Below are 15,206 nucleotides of genomic sequence, written 5' to 3'. Positions count from 1 at the left end.
CAACTGTGGAGAATTAGGTCATTTTTCAAGGCAGTTTACAAAACATAAGAAGCAGGGTAATCGTAATCCGTTCAAGAATCAGAACTACAGTTCTCATACAAAGTGTGAGATTTACATTACTGATAAAGTAAATGAAGCTGATACAGCTGAGAGTCCGAACAAAGCTTTAGTTGTCATTCATGGAGACGATGATGACTGGTCTATCAAATTGAATGTTGATGATCAACAAACTAAAGCAAACATGGCCAAGATTTCTGAAGAAAAAGAAAACTGTGTTATCGGTCAAAGTATAATTGAGAAGCTGACTGCTCGTACTGAAAGAGCTGAAAAGTTATCACGAAATCATTCAGAAAGAGAAGATTCAAAAGATGGTTAAAGATAAATTCAAGAAGGCACGTGATTCAGTTCCTCGTACACCTGAATCTGGAAGTATTTCACCAACATTGTTAGAGGACTACTACTTCAACAGTTGGAAGGATAACTATGGTGATACCTCTGTGTTTGAAGAAAGTCTAGTGGCTAATCAGAGTGAAGAGACATTGGTTGATTCTGATACAGAACTAGACAAATGGGGTAAAATGTTTGCTGCTGAATTGGAAATGTTAGTTATCATGGGTGAAGGTTCAGATCTTGAGAGTATAAGTTCAGATGTTGATGATTCGGACAAGACGTCAGAATTAGAGGCTGAAGATAAAGCTGATCATACTGGATTAGATCAATCTGAGTTTGAAGCATTGAACAAGCAAGCAGTAGATTTACTGAAGATGTGCTTATCAGAAAGTGATCTTGAAAAGGTTTCTGGTTTGAAAAGAGCTAAGGATATATGGGATAGACTTGAGCAGATTCATTTGGGTAAAGATGCTGATACATCAGAGTTTCTTACAGACTCGTCAGAATCAGAAGATGAGCTCGATGATGGGAAGAAGACAGATTTCTTTGCATTTATGGCTGAGACTTCCTCATCAAATAACGCTCAACATGTATCTTCTGATCCATCTACTGTTATTGAATGTGTTAAATGTGCTGAATCTAAGGTAACAATAGATAATTTAACAAAGGCATATGCGGAGATGAAAGAAAAATGGCATGCTGAACCTGTGACCACTAAGGTTGAAAATGAGTTGAAAGAGCAAATCAAAGTTTATAAAAAACAACTTCACGATCTTAAATGTTATAACTTTGACATAAATCAAGCTTTAATTAAACATGTTGACACAATTAATGAACTAAAGAAAGAAAATGAATGCGTTAAAGCTGATTTAGAGGCAATTTCAATCAAAATGAAATGTTGGGCAAGTGCGTCACAATGGAATGCATTAATGGTGGAACTTAATGACACCAAGGGATAGGGTATTGGATATAGTTTTGCATCTCCTCCTTTTCAGAACACATTTGTTAATGCTAACGTAGTTGACGGTCGAATAGAAGATTTTATCCCTCCCAGTTATGAAGATTATGTTGAAAAGAAAAAAAAATGTAGTTCAACTAAGAATACAACTTCTGATGGTACTGCTGAAGGTGTTCTAGATCATGAGGAAGATAGGAAAACTGGGTTAGGAGATAACTCTAAGACAAGTAGAGTTAGAACACCAAAAGGTTCTGTTAAGATTTTGAAAAATCCTAGATTTACTAACAAACCAGTTCCTCCTGTTACCCCTAAGCCTGTTCAGAAAGAGAGATCAAATGATTCTCCTGTGTTAGTAAGAACACAAGATCCGTCATCTTCAAACTCTAATAATATGTATCAATTCAGAGGACATAGGGAGTTTAGACAATGTTTTAATTGTGCTGTTTTTGGATACATTGCTGCTTATTGTCCTAGAAGATTCCGATCCCCGAGACATAAAGTTGACTTATCAAATGATGATTCTAGATCATCTCATGTTCATCGAACAGGTTTCCCTGTAAATGATGAACTTCGTGATAAAAGATCTAAGACAAATGTTGTCTTTGGAGACTTCAAAAGGAAGTACTTCAATAGATCTGTTTCTCCTGTGAAGAGAAAAATTCCTAAAAGAAATTTTGAGGCAAATGTTGCCAATGCTAATGAGCAAGGTAGACCTTTTGAACCAAAGTTGAGGTCTCCATCTCAAAGAGCTAGTCACAGAAAGTATTTTTCAAGAACAAGACCACGGATGAATCATTCCGATTCAGAGAGGAATGTCAAACGCCAAGAGCGTGACACCTCTCCTTCCAAACTTTCTAAGTTTAAGGTTTCTAAAGATGAGATTCCTCTGGACTCAAACGGGAAATGGATGGAAGTTCAAGCTATGGGTGTTAATGGACAACCTACTGCCGTTCGGGCGTGGGTTCCCATTATCAATTAATTTTTCTTAATGTAATATGCAGGGAACCAGGCTACCTGCAAACAACACCTGTATAACAACCCTCACTTTTCCATTCCTACTTTTACTATATTGCCCTTAGGATTTTTGCTTGCTCGTAAACTTGCTTTAACAAAACGTTGACCAAATAGTAAACTTTTAGTCGACACTTCCTGTTAAGTAAGGTTAATGCATTAATGTGATATTATAAATATTAAACTGTAAGTAATAAATAAAATGAGACATTTCCCTAAACTAATAAAGTTTTGGAAAACAATATAAATTAAATAAAGTTGTGGGTCTAATTAAATGAAAATAATAATACTTATTATATAAAAAATATATATATATATAAATGTTTATATAGCCGAAAAAAAATATTAATATAAATAGAAAAAAAAAGTCGGCTAGCTTTAAAAAAAAATAAGATAGCTAAAATACAAAGGACTAATCCTAATCCTACAAGGACTAATCCTAATCTAAATGGAATGAATAATCCTAACTTAATCACAATTTCTAATCCTAATCCTAATCTTTCCATCATCTTTAAGCAAATTGATTTGAATTCAAACTCTAAATGCATGGCCTATAAAAACACCCATCTAGCTCATCATAATATGCATAAAAAAAAAATTAATAAACACAACCATCTCACTTTCTCTTTTCTGTTCGGCAACCAACATCACTACACCACAGTTTTTTTTTCTTTTCTTTAGGCTGTCATCTGCAGCTCACAAAACCGCCATTCAGCTGCCTTTTCGCAGCCATCACCGCCGCTGCTACAGCAGCCTTTTATGCTGTCTTCCGCCACCAATAGCAACCCTTTTTCAACTATTTTAGACCCCAAAGTGCAGCCTTCTGCTGCAGCTGTAAACCGCCCACCAACATCGCCATTTACTGCAGTTTTCTGCAGTCCAAAACCGCTCCATCACCGCCACTGGTTGCTGTCTTTTTGCAGCCTCCTGTCCACCATTCTTCTGCAGCTTTGCGGCTGTTTCTGCACGTCCAAAACAGCCCACAAACCAGCCCAAATCGAGCTACTGCAGCTGCATTTTTGCTGCTGCTGTTCGCTGTGAATACACTACCAAAACCGCCACCTTTGTTGTCTTCTTCGTCACCGTTTGGCTACTGTTTCGAAACTGCTTTTGTTCATAGCCGATCGCCACCGAACACCACCACAAACCATCGTGTTTTGCCGCTATTTGTCCATAGTTTTCTGCTGCCGTGTCTTGCACTTTTCTGCTGAAACCGAGGCCTCTTCGGTTGTTGCTTTTGCTCGTGTTTGGTTTCTGCTGATCGAATGGAATACACACGACACACACAAATTGTTTTTGATTGAATACTTCAAAGGTATTCTTTATCCCAACTCATGTATTAATATGTTATTAAGGTTCACCGATAATCCAGTGTTCATGTATTTAATCCGAAACCAACTGTTAAAATTAATGTTTCGATATTGAAAAGTGGAAGTTTTTGAAACTTGAACTAGTTGTTTATCATCGATTTATAACTTGTTGTACTAAGTTTAATAATATGGGATTTTAAAATTGATATTATGAGGAAGATGATTTGATCAATCTTAATATAACCTCGTTGGGTTAGTCTAAAAACCCATCATTGATATTTTTAGAATTCACAAAATAATAAAACTAATACATATATATACATGTTTTAAAGCACCATGGATATATTCAAGATATATATAATTTAGCTCTTCAAATATTTAATATCTTTTTGATGTATGTATGAATAAGGTTAAAGTGATTATGAATTTATGTAAGTGAATAAGTAGAAGATTAGTTAGATGTTATAATGAAAGATTAGGGTTGATAATAAGTTAGCTAATAATAATAGTTGATTAGTAAATAATAATGATTATGATATAGATTATAAAGATGAGTTAAGTATTTATTAAGGTTAAGGTTAATGAATATGATAAGTAGGTTTTGATTGTATGGTTTGTAAGTGTACATCCATGCATGCATGCATACGTACGTATGTGTATGTATACACTGTAGGTATATGTGTGTGTCTATATGTGAATATATGCATACGTGTATATGTATGCGTATATATGTGTGTATATGTACGTCCGTATGTATGTATGAAGGCGTACTACGTAAGTTATATAAGGTTAGTAAATATAATAAAAAAAAGTAATAAGTATATATATATGTATCATCTTACACTTATGTATATGTAACACGTACACTTAATATATATATATATATATATATATATATATATATATATATATATATATATATATATATATATATATATATATATATATATATCATATAGTTATGAACACATACATGTATAATAATAATAATAATAATAAAGAATGTATATATATGTATGTATCACATAGGTATAATTATATATGTAACCTATAATGAAAAGTTTACATAATAATTGAATAATTAAAGACTAATAATACTATTATTAGTATAACTTATACACTTATCTATATAGTAACACTTAAGTACACTAAGTATATTATCACTTATATAAATATAACTTTTCTCGAAAACGGTCACTGTTAATATAGTTTGCTATATTAATAAACAAACTTTATGTCTATTAGACATTAACTAATCGAACATAATATCTCTAGGTTGAGATCTCCGTGTTCAACACTCCGATCATATAACTTGCGTAGAATATCTATCTGCTATTGAGGTGAACTTCATAGCCCCACTTTTTAATTTTCTTTATATACTTATTTTAAACTTTGGGGTGAGACACATGCTTGCTTTCAAACTGTTTTACGATTAGACACAAGTACTCAAACTTTATTTTGATTAGTTCAAACTGTTGCTAACATGCTTTGATTCATGCTTAATCCCTACCATGATATCGTTAATTGCTACGTATAAAGGCAAGCTTAGTTATTGTGATAGCGCTATTGAGGGTGACGTCTCTATCCGGATGACCGCTGGTCAATGGATACATAATAACGATGAACGACACGAACGTGATGTGTTTAGGGTAACTAATGGTTAGTATCGATATCATATACACCAGCACTACTACCGAACTGATTAAACCGCTTATTTAAATCTTGTGGTCTAAAACTTGTTATAATTTTTAAATCTATGTTGTTCACTCAACCATTTTGGTTGACACTTTAAGCATGTTTTGTCTCAGGTACTTAGATACTTTGCTTCCGCTGTAGAACTTTACTGTTACTTAGAAGTCAAGCCGAGCACTGGGACCAGAGTTAAAATCCGCGTCAATGGCGATTTTGGCGGGGTGTTACAGTTGGTATCAGAGCCAGGTTATAGCGAACTAAGTTACATTAGTGTGACTAACATGAATAGTTAGGATGCATTAGTGAGTCTTGTCTATAACCGAGTTGTTCATTTACCTTGATTATTTGCATTACATTCTAGATTATGTGCATTAAGTTCACTTATATTTGTTATGCCTGGAACTCCTATACCATTCAAATCTTTAGAAACACTTTGCTATAGGAACTATACTTACACGTCTGACTCTTAGAGTAAGAGCCATGACTTACTTGTATTCCAACAATAGAATGCCACCATACCTATCTCATTATGTAATTTAGGAGAGCCAAGGCTTGTTATAGAGAACCAGGATTGCATTTTATGTGTGCCTTATGTGGGTGCCTTAGCAATCTTTAGATCTATAACCTTTCCTGCCTTAGTTTTAAGCGCTTTCCTTTAATCTTTATAATGCCAATTCATCTTAGTACATGCTTTTACCTCTTTTTATATTCTGTATCCTTTCCTAAGGATATCAAGCCAAACTCTATCATCTTGCATGATCCCAACTCTGAAGGATCAGCTAGTATGTGATTGTCATCATATCCATACATATCCTATGACCTGACTTTGCCATTGTGATTCAAAGTACTCTTGACTCACGCGAAGGGATGTCATTCATGACTCGACATTCCCACGTCAACTATCTAAGTTTGATCACGTGTCCTGACCTTATGGAGTGACCTTGGAATAGAAATATGAATTAGTGAAATATAATGACGCTTGGCCGACGTGATTATATTACGGTAATTCATATAGAAATTCCAATATCATGACATATGGAATAGAAAGTGGATCAAATAAAAATTTCTTAAACAACTCAATGTTATTACATGAAGGGTAATTATCATCTGATTTATAGATATACGAAGAGATCGTTACGATCAAACTATCTATCTCATACCCATGAGAAGATTAACAAATTCTCCTATGCCATAAAAATTGTAAAGCTTTGCATTTTTCTTTCTTAAACAACTTATCTCTTTGACGTTTAATTATCACATCCCCGCTGGAAGGAAGGATGCATGTTCTTAAGTGACCTGAAGTGACACCCCCGAAACTTCCTCGAAGCATGCCTCCTGTTATCTACAATTACGCTCCTAGTGTAGATTTTCATAAACCCATTAGGAAACCTGTCGAAGATAAGCTAGAACCACTCGCAAGATTTTCATTTGAAAATTCAAACAAAGATATTATAAACACCACATTCACTATCACGTTCTCATACTCTACCATACATATCTCACTTGTCAGCAACAGCTTCACACATGAACATTTTGAATTCCAGGAACATATGTCCTAATAATAGTCAACAACCGTATTTAAATGCAATAGATTTCATTACCTCGCAATATTTTTGCTTAAAAATAACTCGAAATTTTCAAAATACCTTCACCCGATCTTCATTGATCTGTTTCCAACTCGTAACCTCCGAAATATGAAAAATTCTGTTACCAAAATTTTACATACACTATTTTACTGTACAATCCTCTCAAAAATTTTATAAAATAAATTTATTTACTACCATTCGTGCAAATTTTATGAATCGTATATGTTTATATAATAAAATAAATAAAATTTACCTTTACTTATTTTGACTAGTACGTATAAAATTATACTTTCACTTTTTCAAATCAATTCTTTTATCCAAAAGATATTTTACCATGTTGTACATAACTCTAGTTTTACTAAGAACTTCGTTCCTTTCTACGTTGTCACCTTAAACGACTCGAACATTCTATAAAATTTTCATTACTTGTTTATATAAAAAATTTCGTATTATTTGCAATCATAATTCCTCTCGCCCTCCGAAACTTATCATTAAGTTCATCAATCAAAACTCTCTATTCTCATCAAGTTTTCCCTTTCGAGGTTGACCGTTGAGAGGATTATACTTCTAATATCTCACGGTTAAACCACAACACCCTCGTGAACATCAAATCTATAATTCTATATTTTGTGGTACAAGAAATTATTTTTGGAGATTTTCTCACCTAGTGAAAACTATTCTTATACCCAACGATTCCCATTTCTCCTCATCTGCACTTAAACTCATAAGTGAATGATAGATCGACTCGCCATAGGTGCGAGAACGTCTAACTCGATCAGAGATCACACCTCCCGTACGGTTTCCTTTTAGTAATGGGAATCTATAATCCTCGCTATCTTCTTTAAAGGTGATACCTTAAATGTATATGACATTTATTTGTTTACTCCAAATATCTCTCCTCGTTGGTTGCAACTAGATGATTATCCTAGATATGGGTTCGACCTCTGTTTTGACCTAACGGAAATCATAATCATAAAGTTACATTCGACAGTGTGCCTCCAAAATTTCTTCCAAGAATAAGTTCACATGTATTGTAATATATTGGACAACTTCTTTTCCACAAGACCATTTTGAGGGAATCTTAGTAATCATGGTTTGCTTTGCATATAAGTCTGATTAGTGACTTCTCAGCTGGAATCTCGTTTCGTTTATTCACATAGGACATATCTTGAAAACCAAAGGTATCATGTCTATGGTTACCTTTCGGAATTTGAAGTCGGTACCATCTCTAACAAACACAAGTCATGCATCAAACTACATGGTTGTGATCTCCAAGTACTCCTCTCTGATTGTCTGTCTAATGGCGACATAAGCGCTCAAGGTTTCAAATAAACTTAGTAATGTTCGTTGCACATTTCAGGTATCCAACTTACTGAAATGATTGTACGACTAAAATATCAAAATCCCTTTTTAAGGAAACCTAGTCAGATGACACTCATGTTATCCCTTTGAATTACCTCCGCATTGATAATAAAATACACTTCATAGAAGAACCAGTATAAGCTATGGATCATAAGATTCAAACGCTTAGTACAGGGCAATATTCCTAATGTTAAAGTCCATTGAAATTCGCGTAGAGGTCCCGAGTATACCTGGAAACGTGAAGACCAAATGAAGCGGAAACATCCCCATCTTTTCTTAACTGAAACTTCGGGACGAAGTTTAAATTAACGGGGAGGTACTATAACAACCCTCACTTTTCCATTCCTACTTTTACTATATTGCCCTTAGGATTTTTGCTTGCTCGTAAACTTACTTTAACAAAACGTTGACCAAATAGTAAACTTTTAGTCGACACTTCCTGTTAAGTAAGGTTAATGCATTAATGTGATATTATAAATATTAAACTGTAAGTAATAAATAAAATGAGACATTTCCCTAAACTAATAAAGTTTTGGAAAACAATTTAAATTAAATAAAGTTGTGGGTGTAATTAAATGAAAATAATAATACTTATTATATAAAAAAACATAAAATATATATAAATGTTTATATAGCCGAAAAAAAATATTAATATAAATAGAAAAAAAAGTCGGCTAGCTTTAAAAAAAAAATAAGATAGCTAAAATACAAAGGACTAATCCTAATCCTACAAGGACTAATCCTAATCTAAATGGAATGAATAATCCTAACTTAATCACAACTTCTAATCCTAATCCTAATCTTTCCATCATCTTTAAGCAAATTGATTTGAATTCAAACTCTAAATGCATGGCCTATAAAAACACCCATCTAGCTCATCATAATTTGCATAACAAAAAAAAAAAAAAAAATAAACACAACCATCTCACTTTCTCTTTTCTGTTCGGCAACTAACATCACTACACCACAGTTTTTTTTTCTTTTCTTTAGGCTGTCATCTGCAGCTCACAAAACCGCCATTCAGCTGCCTTTTCGCAGCCATCACCTCCGCTGCTACATCAGCCTTTTATGCTGTCTTCCGCCACCAATAGCAGCCCTTTTTCAACTGTTTTCGACCCCAAAGTGCAGCCTTCTGCTGCAGCTGTAAACCGCCCACCAACACCGCCATTTACTGCAGTTTTCTGCAGTTCAAAACCGCTCCATCACCGCCACTGGTTGCTGTCTTTTTGCAGCCTCCTGTCCACCATTCTTCTGCAGCTTTGCGGCTGTTTCTGCACGTCCAAAACAGCCCACAAACCCGCCCAAATCGAGCTACTGCAGCTGCGTTTTTGCTGCTGCTGTTCGCTGTGAATACACTACCAAAACCGCCACCTTTGTTGTCTTCTTCATCACCGTTTGGCTGCTGTTTCGAAACTGATTTTGTTCATAGCCGATCGCCACCGAACACCACCACAAACCATCATGTTTTGCTGCTATTTGTCCATTGTTTTCTGCTGCCGTGTCTTGCACTTTTCTGCTGAAACCGAGGCCTCTTCGGTTGTTGCTTTTGCTCGTGTTTGGTTTCTGCTAATCGAATGGAATACACACGACACACACAAATTGTCTTGATCGAATACTTCAAAGGTATTCTTTATCCCAACTCATGTATTAATATGTTATTAAGGTTCATCGATAATCCAGTGTTCATGTATTTAATCCGAAACCAACTGTTAAAATTAATGTTTCGATATTGAAAAGTGGAAGTTTTTGAAACTTGAACTAGTTGTTTATCATCGATTTATAACTTGTTGTACTAAGTTTAATAATATGGGATTTTAAAATTGATATTATGAGGAAGATGATTTGATCAATCTTAATATAACCTCGTTGGGTTAGTCTAAAAACCCATCATTGATATTTTTAGAATTCACAAAATAATAAAACTAATACATATATATACATGTTTTAAAGCACCATGGATATATTCAAGATATATATAATTTAGCTCTTCAAATATTTAATATCTTTTTGATGTATGTATGAATAAGGTTAAAGTGATTATGAATTTATGTAAGTGAATAAGTAGGAGATTAGTTAGATGTTATAATGAAAGATTAGGGTTGATAATAAGTTAGCTAATAATAATAGTTGATTAGTAAATAATAATGATTATGATATAGATTATAAAGATGAGTTAAGTATTTATTAAGGTTAAGGTTAATGAATATGATAAGTAGGTTTTGATTGTATGGTTTGTAAGTGTACATCCATGCATGCATGCATACGTACGTATGTGCATGTATACATTGTAGGTATATGTGTGTGTGTATATGTGAATATATGCATACGTGTATATGTATGTGTATATATGTGTGTATATGTACGTCTGTATGTATGTATGAAGGCGTACTACGTAAGTTATATAAGGTTAGTAAATATAATAAAAAAAGTAATAAGTATATATATATGTATCATCTTACACTTATGTATATGTAACACCTACACCTAATATATATATATATATATATATATATATATATATATATATATATATATATATATATATATATATATATATATATATATATATATATATATATATAGTTATCAACACATACATGTATAATAATAATAATAATAATAAAGAATGTATATATATGTATGTATCACATAGGTATAATTATATATGTAACATATAATGAAAAGTTTACATAATAATTGAATAATTAAAGACTAATAATACTATTATTAGTATAACTTATACACTTATCTATATAGTAACACTTAAGTACACTAAGTATATTATCACTTATATAAATATAACTTTTCTCGAAAATGGTCAATGTTAATATAGTTTGCTATATTAATAAACAAACGTTATGTCTATTAGACATTAACTAATCGAACATAATATCTCTAGGTTGAGATCTCCGTGTTCAACACTCCGATCATATAACTTGCGTGGAATATCTATCTGCTATTGAGGTGAACTTCATAGCCCCACTTTTTTAATTTTCTTTATATACTTATTTTAAACTTTGGGGTGAGACACATGCTTGCTTTCAAACTGTTTTACGATTAGACACAAGTACTCAAACTTTATTTTGATTAGTTCAAACTGTTGCTAACATGCTTTGATTCATGCTTAATCCCTACCATGATATCGTTAATTGCTACGTATAAAGGCAAGCTTAGTTATTGTGATAGCGCTATTGAGGGTGACGTCTCTATCCGGATGACCGCTGGTCAATGGATACATAATAACGATGAACGACACGAACGTGATGTGTTTAGGGTAACTAATGGTTAGTATCGATATCATATACACCAGCACTACTACCGAACTGATTAAACCGCTTATTTAAATCTTGTGGTCTAAAACTTGTTATAATTATTAAACCTATGTTGTTCACTTAACCATTTTGGTTAACACTTTAAGCATGTTTTGTCTCAGGTACTTAGATACTTTGCTTCCGCTGTAGAACTTTGTTGTTACTTAGAAGTCAAGCCGAGCACTGGGACCAGAGTTAACATCCGCATCAATGGCGATTTTGGCGGGGTGTTACAACCTGGATTGTGGATAGCGGCGCTTCGAGACATATGACTGGACATCTATCTCTTCTTTCGGATGTACACCCAATTAAGGGAGGTTATGTTGCATTTGCTGGAGATAAGGGTGGTCATATTTCCGCTCAGGGTTTATTGAAAAATGATAAAGTCAGTTTTGATAAAGTGAACTATTGTCAAGAGCTTGCAAATAATTCGTTATCGGTTTCACAAATCTGTGAAAAATCCTTCAAAGTAGCATTTGATGACAAATTCAGCTAGATCTTGAAACTAGATTTTGTGATTTCTCCTGAAATGATTTTGATGAAGGCTCCTCGACAAGCTGATTTATACATGCTAGATATGAATGTTGCTACTTCAACTGCTGAACATCATCAAGCTTTTGTTTCTAAAGCGACTGAACAAGATTCTATTACATGGCACAAACGCATGGGTCATTTAAGTTTTCGGAAGATGAACCATCTGGTTCACAACAATCTCGTAGAAGGTGTTGATCTTTGTTCATTTCAGATTCCAGGCACATGTGTTCCTTGTAAGAAGGGTAAGCAGAGCAAGAAAGCACACAAGTTGGTGAAGTATAATCCAATCTCTGCTCCGCTTGAGTTATTGCACATGGATCTATTTGGTCCAATTCGGTTTGAAAGTATTAATGGTAGTAAGTATTGTCTGGTGGTAACTGATGATTATTCAAGATTCTCATGGGTTATGTTTTTAAAAGAGAAGTCTGATACGTTTGAGAATTTGAAAGTGCTAATCAATCGATTAGAGACAGGTTTTAATTTGAAAGTTAGAAAGATTCGATGCGATAATGGTACAGAATTTAAGAATCAATATCTAGCAGGTTTCTGTATTGAAAAAGGTATCAATATGCAATTTAGTTCTGCATACGCTCCACAGATGAATGGTGTTGCTGAAAGAAAGAATAGGGTTTTGATTGAGACTGCTAGAACTATGCTAGCTGATTCTTCTCTACATGTTCATTTTTGGGGTGAAGCTATTGCAAATGCTTGTTACACTATGAATCGAGTTTTAACCGTTAAGCGACTAGGTAAAACATGCTATGAGTTATTGCATTGGATAAAACCTTCTTTGAAGCATCTAGAACCATTTGGTGCCCCGTGTACCATTTTGAAGAGAAAACCAGGAAGTAAGTTTGATTCGAAAGTGGTTACTGGAGTGTTTCTAGGGTATAGTTCTCCTAACAAGCGAGTTTTCAACAATGAGACAAGATGTGTTGAAGAATGGTCTGAAGTTGATGTCCAACGAAATTACACAAAGACTACTACCAAAAGTCATCCTTGGATCTACAACTATGATGAGCTGATTGACTCATTTAATCTTGCTCCAGATCAGACGGAGAATGAAGTAGAGTTACAAATGCTGTTTGATTTACAAAATGAACCAGAAGTGTATGCACATACTCCAACTCCATTACCTACTGTCATTGAACCAGCACAAGATTCAGATCAAGATGTTGATCAGTGTACGATATCTGTGGATCTAATATTTCAAGTAAGAATTCTGATAATCCTAAAGATGGAGATACCACGAATCTACACCATGAGATACCTGTTCCCGCACACCCAGTTCCCAGAACTACAGCTGCTCATTCTAGAGAAAATATAATTGGAGATCCAAATGCATGCGTTAGGACAAGAAGACAAGTTCAGTTTGATAGTCAAGTTGATGCTCATATGACAGCTGCTACTGCATATTACGAGTACTCATGTCATATCTCAAGAATTGAGCCAAAGACTACAAAAGAAGCTTTGAAGCATGTTGATTGGGTCATGGCTATGCAAGAAGAAATTCAGCAATTCAATCGTCTAGATATTTGGAAGCTAGTTACTAAGCCGAAAGGTGCAAAAATAATCGACCTCAAATGGGTTTGGAAGTGCAAATTCGACGAAGATGGCAATGTTACCCGTAACAAAGCAAGATTAGTTGCTAAAGGTTATCAGCAAGATCCTGACTTTGATTACGATGAAGTTTTTGCTCCTGTTTGCCAGATTGGAAGCGATTAGCATTTTCTTGACTTTCGCTTCTTTCATGAAGTTCAAAGTTTATCAAATGGATGTTAAGAGTGCATTTCTTTACGGCAAGCTAAACGAACGAGTATATGTCAATCAACCTCTGGGTTTTGAAGATCATCTTCATCCTGAAAAAGTTTACCGATTACGACTAGCACTTTATGGTTTACATCAAGCTCCTAGAGCTTGGTACGGACCATTATCGAGTTATCTTATCGAAAAAGGATATCAAATGGGCACGGTAGACTGTACTCTGTTCACAAAAGTTCAAGATGATGGAATTATTTTAGTCCAGATTTATGTTGACGATATTATCTTCGGTGCTACTAAGCAGGAACTTGTTGATGAGTTCGAACAGGTGATGAAGGACGTGTTCGAAATGAGTAAATTGGGTCTTCTACACTACTTTCTTGTTTTACAAGTCGAACAGACAGAAAATAGAATTTTTCTTCATCAGGCAAAGTATGTAAATGATATATTGGAACGTTTCGGTATGACTCAAGAACGTCCGGTGTCAATTCCATTAGCTGTGAATCATGGTGTTTCGCTAGAGTGCGAAGGAGAACCTGTTGATCCTACGTATTATCGAGCAATCATCGGGTCGCTTATGTATCTCACTGCGTATAGGCCGGATATTATGTTCGCAACATGTCTGTGTGCTCGTTAACAAGTTAATCCGAATACAGTTCGTCTTACAACTGCCAATAGAATCCTACGTTATTTGTTGCATTCGCCAAATCTCAGCACCTGGTATTCGAACGATGAGAAGTTTGATCTTGTAGCTTACAGCGATTCAGATTATGCAGGTTGCAAAATTAACAACGAATCTACATCAGGAGGATGTCAATTTTTAGGTGAAAGGCTGGTGACCTGGCAGTGCAAGAAACAAACTGCAGTTGCTCTTTCCACGTGTGAAGCTGAATATATAGCTGCTGCTAATTGTTGTTCGCAAGTTGTTTGGATCCAACAACAACTTCGCGATTACGGGCTAAGAATCTCTTTCTCTCCTCTTTATATTTATAATATTGCTGCTATAGCGATCACTAAGAATCATGTTCAACATTCTAAGACCAAACATATAGGTGTTAAATATCATTTTCTTAGGGATTGACATGAGAAAAAGATTATTGAGGTTAAGAAAATAAGTACTAAGGACCAGAGGGCTGACTTATTTACTAAGGCTTCTGATAGACCTAGGTTCTTATTCCTACTAGAGATGAATGGCATTGTTGATCGAGACAAAGTGATTTCAGATGTTGTGTGCGAGGTTTAGTCAAGACTTTTAAACTTTGCATGTAGGATGCATGACATATAGATTTTT

The sequence above is a fragment of the Rutidosis leptorrhynchoides genome, chromosome 3, assembly GCF_046630445.1.
Source record: "Rutidosis leptorrhynchoides isolate AG116_Rl617_1_P2 chromosome 3, CSIRO_AGI_Rlap_v1, whole genome shotgun sequence".
In the NCBI taxonomy this organism is placed as follows: Eukaryota; Viridiplantae; Streptophyta; class Magnoliopsida; order Asterales; family Asteraceae; genus Rutidosis; species Rutidosis leptorrhynchoides.
The sequence above is the reverse complement of the archived record's forward strand: the minus strand, read 5'-3'. Positions refer to the sequence as shown.